This window comes from Camelus ferus, chromosome 9 (assembly GCF_009834535.1).
Source record: "Camelus ferus isolate YT-003-E chromosome 9, BCGSAC_Cfer_1.0, whole genome shotgun sequence".
Classification (NCBI taxonomy): Eukaryota; Metazoa; Chordata; class Mammalia; order Artiodactyla; family Camelidae; genus Camelus; species Camelus ferus.
The window spans coordinates 19,799,828-19,808,085 of NC_045704.1; the positions used below are offsets into that span (position 1 = coordinate 19,799,828).

General features: G+C 38.7%; 1 pseudogene; it reads right to left on the reverse strand.

Moving 5' to 3' along the window:
• Positions 1-5,107: 5,107 nt before the first annotated feature.
• On the reverse strand, positions 5,108-7,831 carry LOC116665956 (annotated as a pseudogene).
• Between the last annotated feature and the right edge of the window lie 427 nt (positions 7,832-8,258).

The following is an 8,258-nucleotide window of genomic DNA, read 5'->3' on the forward strand; positions in this document are numbered from 1 at the left end:
CAATAAGAGAATACATAGGATTTGAATGATAAACCCAATGAATATAAGAATCCATGATTCACCTCAATGGCACTCAACACCTACTGGAAAGAAAACAAATTACGGTTAAGACACTGCAGAGGAAGGAAAATATGCCCTTAAACCAATAATGTTATGAAAGAAAAAAAACTAGCACAAATATTGATTTTTGGTTGTAAAATAATTCTTTCCTCCTCATCAGGGTCCTCCTTTTGGGGAATGACAGCACCAAGTAGGGAGTCACAGGACGCCAGACTTTTCCTGGCGCACATAATGACTTTGTTATACAACGCTCTCCAAGTCCACACAAGTCCTGCTCACACACAAAACAGACGGAAAATAGGGTGGAACCTGGACTCTGAGTTTACGGTTAAGTTCCTGGGGTCAGAGCTTTGGGAAAGACCAGGTTTTAAAACCTGTAGCTGCCCCTTAGAGCTCCCAAGAACTTTTCAGGCGTTCCCAACCTCCGACTCTTTGTCTTCCAACTATTTCTATGTGGTAACCGCAAGTAACTGTGAGGAAAGAAGACGAAGGAAGCATGAGAGGACCTAGAGTTTCCCTGACACCACGGTGACACTACAGAGCCAGAGCAATTGCAGCACAGGTTAAGGATCTGCAACAAAATCCTCGTCACACCAGCACAGCCACACATCTGTCACAGCCTCACAACAGCAACTACCCGCACGAAGGCACATCCCAGCCCGCCGGCTCTCAAAGTGTCACACAAGCACACTCCCACCCACTCCCCATCTGTCCGTGCACAGAGAACCCTCCTCTGCGGCTTAGGAACCCACAAGCCTGAGATTCCGGTAACAAGTGGCTGATTATATCAAAAGCTTCCATGCTGTAAGCACTTCCTCCACCACCCCTATTGGTTCAGGCCGGATTCCGATTAATTCCGTTGCCCAGATTCCAGTCTGCGGTCTCCCTGTGCCTGTTACATCCTGAGATGAGTTCAACTCACCTTGCAAAGCGCGAGAGCCGCGCTCTAAAACGGAAAGGAACACAAGGATCCTGTGTGACCGCTGCCCTCTGGGAAATGTAGTTCGAGCTTGAATGCCCGCGGCCGCGGTGGCTTGTGGGAAAAGTAGCCGGAAACTCAGAAGCCCTGCTAGAAGGAGAAACGCCTGGGGATAATCCTGGGCTCGATGGAGAGTTTAACTCGTTACCAGGAGTCACAAGGCAAGGACGTATATCGCTGGCAGGGAAACTGCGAAGAGGATATCTTGCGCACATCCTGGTGGTCTAGAGGAGGCCACTGTGCCAAGACTTCTGAGAAGGGCAATCCGAAAGTCGGGGCTGCCCGAAGCCTCAGGCCTGTGAGTGCGTCATACTGTGAAGTGCCCAAGTACAAGCCCCGAGGCTGGATGTGAGCTCCTGAGGGCAGGGGTTCCAGGGTAGTGTCCTCAAAGGTAGCTGCTGCCTGTTGATAATGTACGTGAAAAGTAAGTTTTACTGCCGGGAATGGACTGATTTCGTCAATAAATCCTGTTAAGGTACGTTTAGTAACTGTAGGAGTGAAGTAAAATCAACTTAATACTTCACGTGAAGACGTATTCAATACGGACTGAATTTTTTTTTCATTTAAAAAAAGGTATTTTTTGTTGTTGTTTTTAAATGTTTCAGTTACTCCACAGAAGAGGAGTTTACTTTAATCCAGTTTAGCCTCATCCAAATAAGTACAAAAATATCTGAATATTTACAATGAGTCTGTTCTTTTTTTTTTTTTTAATTGAGGCATAGTCAGTTTACTATGTTGTGTCAATTTCTGGTGTACAGAACAATGCTTCAGTCATACATGAACATACATATATTCATTTTCATATTCTTTTTCACTATAAGCTACTACAAGATACTGAATATAGTTCCCTGTGCTATACAGTATAAACTTGTTTATCTATTTTATATATACCAGTCAGTATCTGCAAATCTTGAACTCCCAGTTTATCCCTTCCCACCCTCCCTACCCGCTGGTAACCATAAGTTTGTTTTCTATGTCTGTGAGTCTGTTTCCATTTTATATATGTTAATTTGTCTCTTTTTTTTTTTTATGATTCCACATATGAGTGATATATTTTTCTTTGTGTTTCTGGTTTACTTCACTTAGAATGACATTCTCCAGAGCTATCCGTGTTGCTGGAAATGGCATTTTATCATTTTTATGGCCGAGTAGTATTCCATTGTATAAATATACCACAACTTCTTTATCCAGTCATCTGTGGGTAGACATTTAGGTTGTTTCCATGTTTTGTCTATTGTAAATAGTGCTGCAATGAACACTGGGGTGTAGGTGTCTCTTTGAATTAAGGCTCCCTGTGGATATATGCTCAGGAGTGGGATTGTTGGATCATATGGTAAGTCTGTTTTTAATCTTTTGAGGAATCTCCATACTGTTTTCCACAATGGCTGCACCAAACTACATTCGCACCAACAGTGTAGGAGGCTTCCCTTTTCTCCACACCCTCTCCAGCATTTATCGATTGTGGACTTTTGAATGATGGCCATTCTAACTGGTGTGAAGTAATACCTCATTGTAGTTTTGATTTGCATTTCTCTGATGATTAGTGATACTCAGCATTTTTTCATGTGCCTATAGGCCATTCGTATGTCTTCACTGGAGAATTGCTTGTTTAGCTCTGCCCATTTTTGGATTGGGTTGTTTGTTCTTTTCTTATTGAGTTGTATGAGCTGTTTATATATTCTGGAAATCAAATCCTTGTCAGTCTCATCTTTTACAAATATTTTCTCCCATCCTGGTAGGTTGTTGTTTTGTTTTGCTTATGGTTTCCTTTGCTGTGCAAAAGCTTCTAAGTTTAATTAGATCCTATTGTTTATTTTTGCTTTTATTTCTATTGCTTGCATAGACTGCTCTAGGAGAACATTGCTGAGATGTATGTGAAATAATATTTTGCATATGTTTTCTTCTAGGAGATTTATTGTGTCTTGTCTTATGTTTAAGTCTTTAAGCCATTTTGAGTTTATTTTTGTGTATGGTATGAGAGAATATTCTAACTTCATTAACCTACATGCAGCTGTCCAGTTGGACATTATTAAATGTAAAAATGAGCTGGTGAAAATCATGCATATGTTTTGTAATATTGATTTAGGGACAAATTTTCCAAGGATAACCAGAGAGAGTAGAGTTATTATAGTATTAAGATTTGACTGGATAATCATCTGTAAACATCCTAATCACCGGAATGGCAATTAATATACATAAGTACTAGACAAAAATTTAACAGGCCTGTATTTAATATATATAATTAGCACACAAATAATTCAAATTTTTCTGAATAAGATAATAATCTAAGTGGAAAAAAACAATGAGTATTGATTTCCTATTTAGAACACTACAAATGTAAATTATCAACATATATATCGGTGTTACAGTCACTTGCTCTTTTAGAGATTCATCATACTGTTTGTAATGAGTAGCCTCTGAAATGTTAATCAATTTCCTTTTTTCTCTACTTAATGACCCTGAATCTGCAGATGCATTTTAATACTTTCTTTATTTTTCATAATTACTGTAGCTTCATTTTCCTCAGTTAAGACATCAAGTATATTCACTTTACACTTGTTCACAGGTCACCCCAATCTCTTCATTACCGCCATTGGTGAATTTCATGTGATGGAAGAAATTGTCACATATTGAGGTATGGGAAGGACATTCTGGCTTACGCAGGATCTAACTTAAACTTTATGCTAACTAGAACAGCCTGTTCGTTGGCATATTAAACATGTATTATACATCTACTTCAACCATTAAAGAAAAGAATGCATTTAAAAATCAAAGGGGAGTGACTGTGGTTCAGGCATCCAAAATGGAGCCAGATGACCATTGTGAATGTAGTTTCAGACACATCCCTGTGTCACCGAGAACTTGAATTTCCTGAACGCTGTCAGACTCAGAGACACCGTCAGCTGTTCTCAAGATAATATCTGCTAAAAGCTGCCAACTGCAACCCTATGGTCTCAAGGTCTCCCCTGTAACTATGCAACAATTTTGGACACCAATCAGTCTTTCCTTAACAAGCACTCCTACTCCCTGCCAGCTCCAATCCTAATTCTTGACAAGCAGTTTATGTAATTTTGCAGTTTTTGCCTTTATAAGCTTCCCCCATTGTAGCCTGGTGGTACACAATTCAAGTGCTTTTTGAATCTTTGTCTCCCCAGCTGTAGTCCTCATTATAGGTTCTTTATTGATTATTTCTGTACATGTATATGATGATAATATAATAAATTACCAGTGAGGTTTCCCTTCAGCTTGGTCCATTTTTCAGGTAACTCTTGCATTTAAAATTAAGCCAGAAGATATCCATGATATTTTAGGTTAAATAGAAAGAAGGAAACAAAACTTGAACTCTCTCAGCATTCAAATACAAGATACGGGAAAGACAGCAAATAATTTGGAAGGACCCAGCCCATGATTAGGCATAGTGAGGATTTGTGCTCCCTCAGGAGTACTTGAGGTTGCTTAATCATTTGGAGGAAAGAACGTATCTTAAAGGAGAGCAAGAGGGTTGGACTCTGTGTGGTCCCTGAGGAGTAGCACTGTGCCCTGACCACACCATTGGCTTGTGTGCTTGAAATAATAAGTAAAATGGAAGATGTGTATGCCTTACAAACTTTTATGTAGGAATCCAGAAACAAATGTTATATTTGAACCCCTGCTCCATTTATACATCTTGGCTTGGGGCAGAACTAAAGAGAAACTAACATTACAATCACCACCACACACACCAGAAGACTCAGATTAAATATCTGACAATATTAACTGTCAATAAGTATATGAATTTATAGGAACATTGTGGGACTGTCAATGATTTATTAAATTTATGGGGAAAATGGCAATATATAATAAAGTTGAAGATATTAAGCATACCCTTTCTTCTAACGTTTCTACTCCTTGGTTTGTATTGTACATAAATGCACACTAATTATAACAAGGATACACACACAAGAATGTCACAGCAGAATTTTTTTATTGAAGTATTGTTGAATTTTTTTTGTGACTTCCAAAAATGGAAACAACTCAAATGTCTACCAACAATAGAAGACATAAATGATGTACTAATAGAGAGGGATAATTTAGAACTCTGAACATGAATCTTAAGTGCTTAATATTGAGGGAAACAAGATGGATGCAACAGAATACATACTGTGTTTCTAATTATATAGCAGAAAAAAATCAGGCAAAGTCAGTCTATACTTCAGGTATGTAAAAAGATGTAATAAATGGATAAAGACAAGGAAGTGATCCCAGGACAGGCATATCTCAGAGATATTGTGGGTTCAGTTCCAGACCTCCACAGTAAAGTCAGTATCACAATAAAGTGTGTCACAAGAATTTTCTGGTTTCCCAGTGTCTGTAAAAGTTGACTGGTTTATTAAATGTGCAGTAACATTATGTCTAAAAAAAAGTACATGCCTTAATTTAAAAATACTGTATTGCTAAAAAGTGCTATCATCTAAGCCTTTAGTGAGTCATAATCTTTCTGCTAGTGGAGAGTCTTGCCTTGATGTTGATGGCTACTGACTGATCAAGGTGGTGGCTGTGTCAATTTCTTAAAAGAAAATAACAGTGAAGTTTGCTGCATCGTTTGACTCTTCCTTTCATGAACAATTTCTCTGTAGCACACAATGCTGCTTAATAGGATTTTACCTACACTACAGTAAAACTTCTTTCAAAACTCTGCCACTGTCACTGCCTTATCAACTAAGTTTATGTGATATTCTAAATCCTTTGTTGTCACTTCAAAAATCTTCACTGCATCTTCAGCAGGAGTAGATCTCATCTCAAGAAACCACTTTCTTTGCTCATCTGTAAGAAACAACTTCTTGCCCATTAGAGTTTTATCTTAATGCAGCAATTGAGTCACACCTTTAGGATCCACTTCTGATTCTAGTTCTCTTGCTGTTTCAACCCTTTGAGCAGGTACCTACTGCAGTGAAGTCTTGAATCCCTCAAAGTCATCTGTGAGGGTTGGAATCAACTTCCAGATGCCTGTTAATGTTGATATTTTGACCTCTTTCCATGAATTACAAATGTCCTTAATGGTATCTAGAATGGTGAATCCTTTTCAGAGGTTTTTAATTGACTTTGCCCAGATCCATCAGAGGAATCACTATCTGTGGCAGCTACAGCCTTATGAATTATATTTTTGAAATAATAAGACTTGAAAATCAAAATTATTCCTTGATCCCTGGGCAGCAGAATGGATGTTGTGTTAGCAGTCATGAAAATAACATTAATCTCATTGCAGATCTCCATTAGAGCTCTTGAGTGACCAGGTGTATTGTCAAAGAGCAGTAATATTTTGAAAGGGATTTTGTTTCTGAGCAGTAGATCTTAACAATGCACTTAAAATATTGAGTAAACCATGTTATAAATAGATGTGCTGTCATCCAGGCTTTGTTCCTTTTACAGACCACAGGCAGAGTGGAATTAGCATAATTCTTAAGGGCTCTACAATTTGGGGAATGGTAAGTGAGCATTTGGCTTTAACTTAAAGTCACCAGCTGCATTAGCCCCAAGCAAGAGAATCAGCCTGTCGTTACAAGCTGTTAGCCAGGCATTCACTTCTTTCTAGCTATGAAAGTCTTAGATGGCATCTTCTCCCAATATAAGGCTGTTTCATCTACATTGAAAATCTGTGGTTTAGTGTAGCCACCTTCATTAATTATCTTAGCTCTGTCTTCTGGATAACTTGTTGCAGCTTCTGCGTTAGCACTTGCTACTTCACCACTTTTATATTATTGATGGAAGAAATTTCCACAGATTGAAGTATGGGGAAGTCATTCCGTTTTATCTATGATTTAACTTGAATTTTATGCTAACTAGAACAGCCCTTTTGTGGCCTGTCAAACATGCATTGTACATTTCTGCTTTAATCACTGTAGAAAAGAGTACATTGTCCAGAAGTAAAGGATGTCCATTTTGAAAATAGAAATAAATGCCTCCCTTCCTGGGATATCCCTGCGAGCACTCCCTCAGTGATAAGCCTCCCTTCCCAAGCACCACGGCCGTACTGACTCACTGTGTATGTGCTGATGTGTCTTTTTGAAACCTCGGAAGGATGTACCCCTGTCACGTTTGATGTTCTTTGCTCTGACAATATACAAAACTGCTGAAAAGTATGGAACTATTTTGGACCCCAAACAGTCCTTGCTTAACAAGCACCCTTATTCTTGCCAACTTTAATCCTAATTCTTAACAATTTATGTGATTTGTGGGGTTTTACCTTTATAAGTCTCCCCCATTTTGTAGTCTGGTGGAACATGATTCAGTTGCTTCTTGAGTCTGTGTCTCCCTGGCTATAGTCTCAGTTTGGCTTAAATAAAACTCTTTTCTATTCCTTTTATAGATTACTTATTGATTATTTCTGTTGACATTACGGAGACACCTTCTTTTCTTAAACCTCATGAAACAACCTCTGCTAGCTTCAAACTTTTCTTATGTAGCTGCTTTACCTGTCTCAGCCTTCATAGAATTGAAGAGAAGCCCTTATTCTGGATTGGGCTTTGGCTTAAGGGAATATTGTGGCTGGTTTGATCATCTCTCCAGACCACTAAAATTTTCTCCACATCCCCAATAAGTCTGTCTCTCTTTACTGTCATTCATGTGTTCACTGGAGCAGCACTATTAATTTCCTTCAAGGGGTTTTCTTTTGCATTCACAACTTGGCTAACTTTGGTGCAGGAAGCCTAGCTTTCGGCCTACTTCAGATTTTGGCATGGCTTCCTCACCAAGCATAATCACGTCTAGCTTCTGATTTAAAGTCAGACTCTTCCTTTCACTTGGACGCTTAAAAGGCCATTATAGGGTTATTAATTGGCCTCTTAATTTTAATATTGTGTCTTAGGGAATAGGGAGTCTCAAGGAGAGGGAGAGAGATGGGGGAGCGGCCAGTCGGTGGAGCAGTCAGAACACACACAGCGTTTATTGGTTAAGTTTGCTGTCTTACGTGGGTATGGTATATGGCACCACAAAACAATTGCAGTGGTAACGTTAAAGAACATTGATCACAGATCACCATAACAAATACAATAAAATGTTTGAAATATTGAGAGAATTAACAAAATGTGAACAGAGACCCAAAGTGAACAAAGGCTTTTGGGAAAATGGCACCAATAGGTGCAGGGTTGCCATAAATATTCAATTTGTGAAAAATGCAATATCTGTGAAGTGCAATAAAGCAAAGTGTAATAAAATAAAATAAAATATTTCTGTAATAACA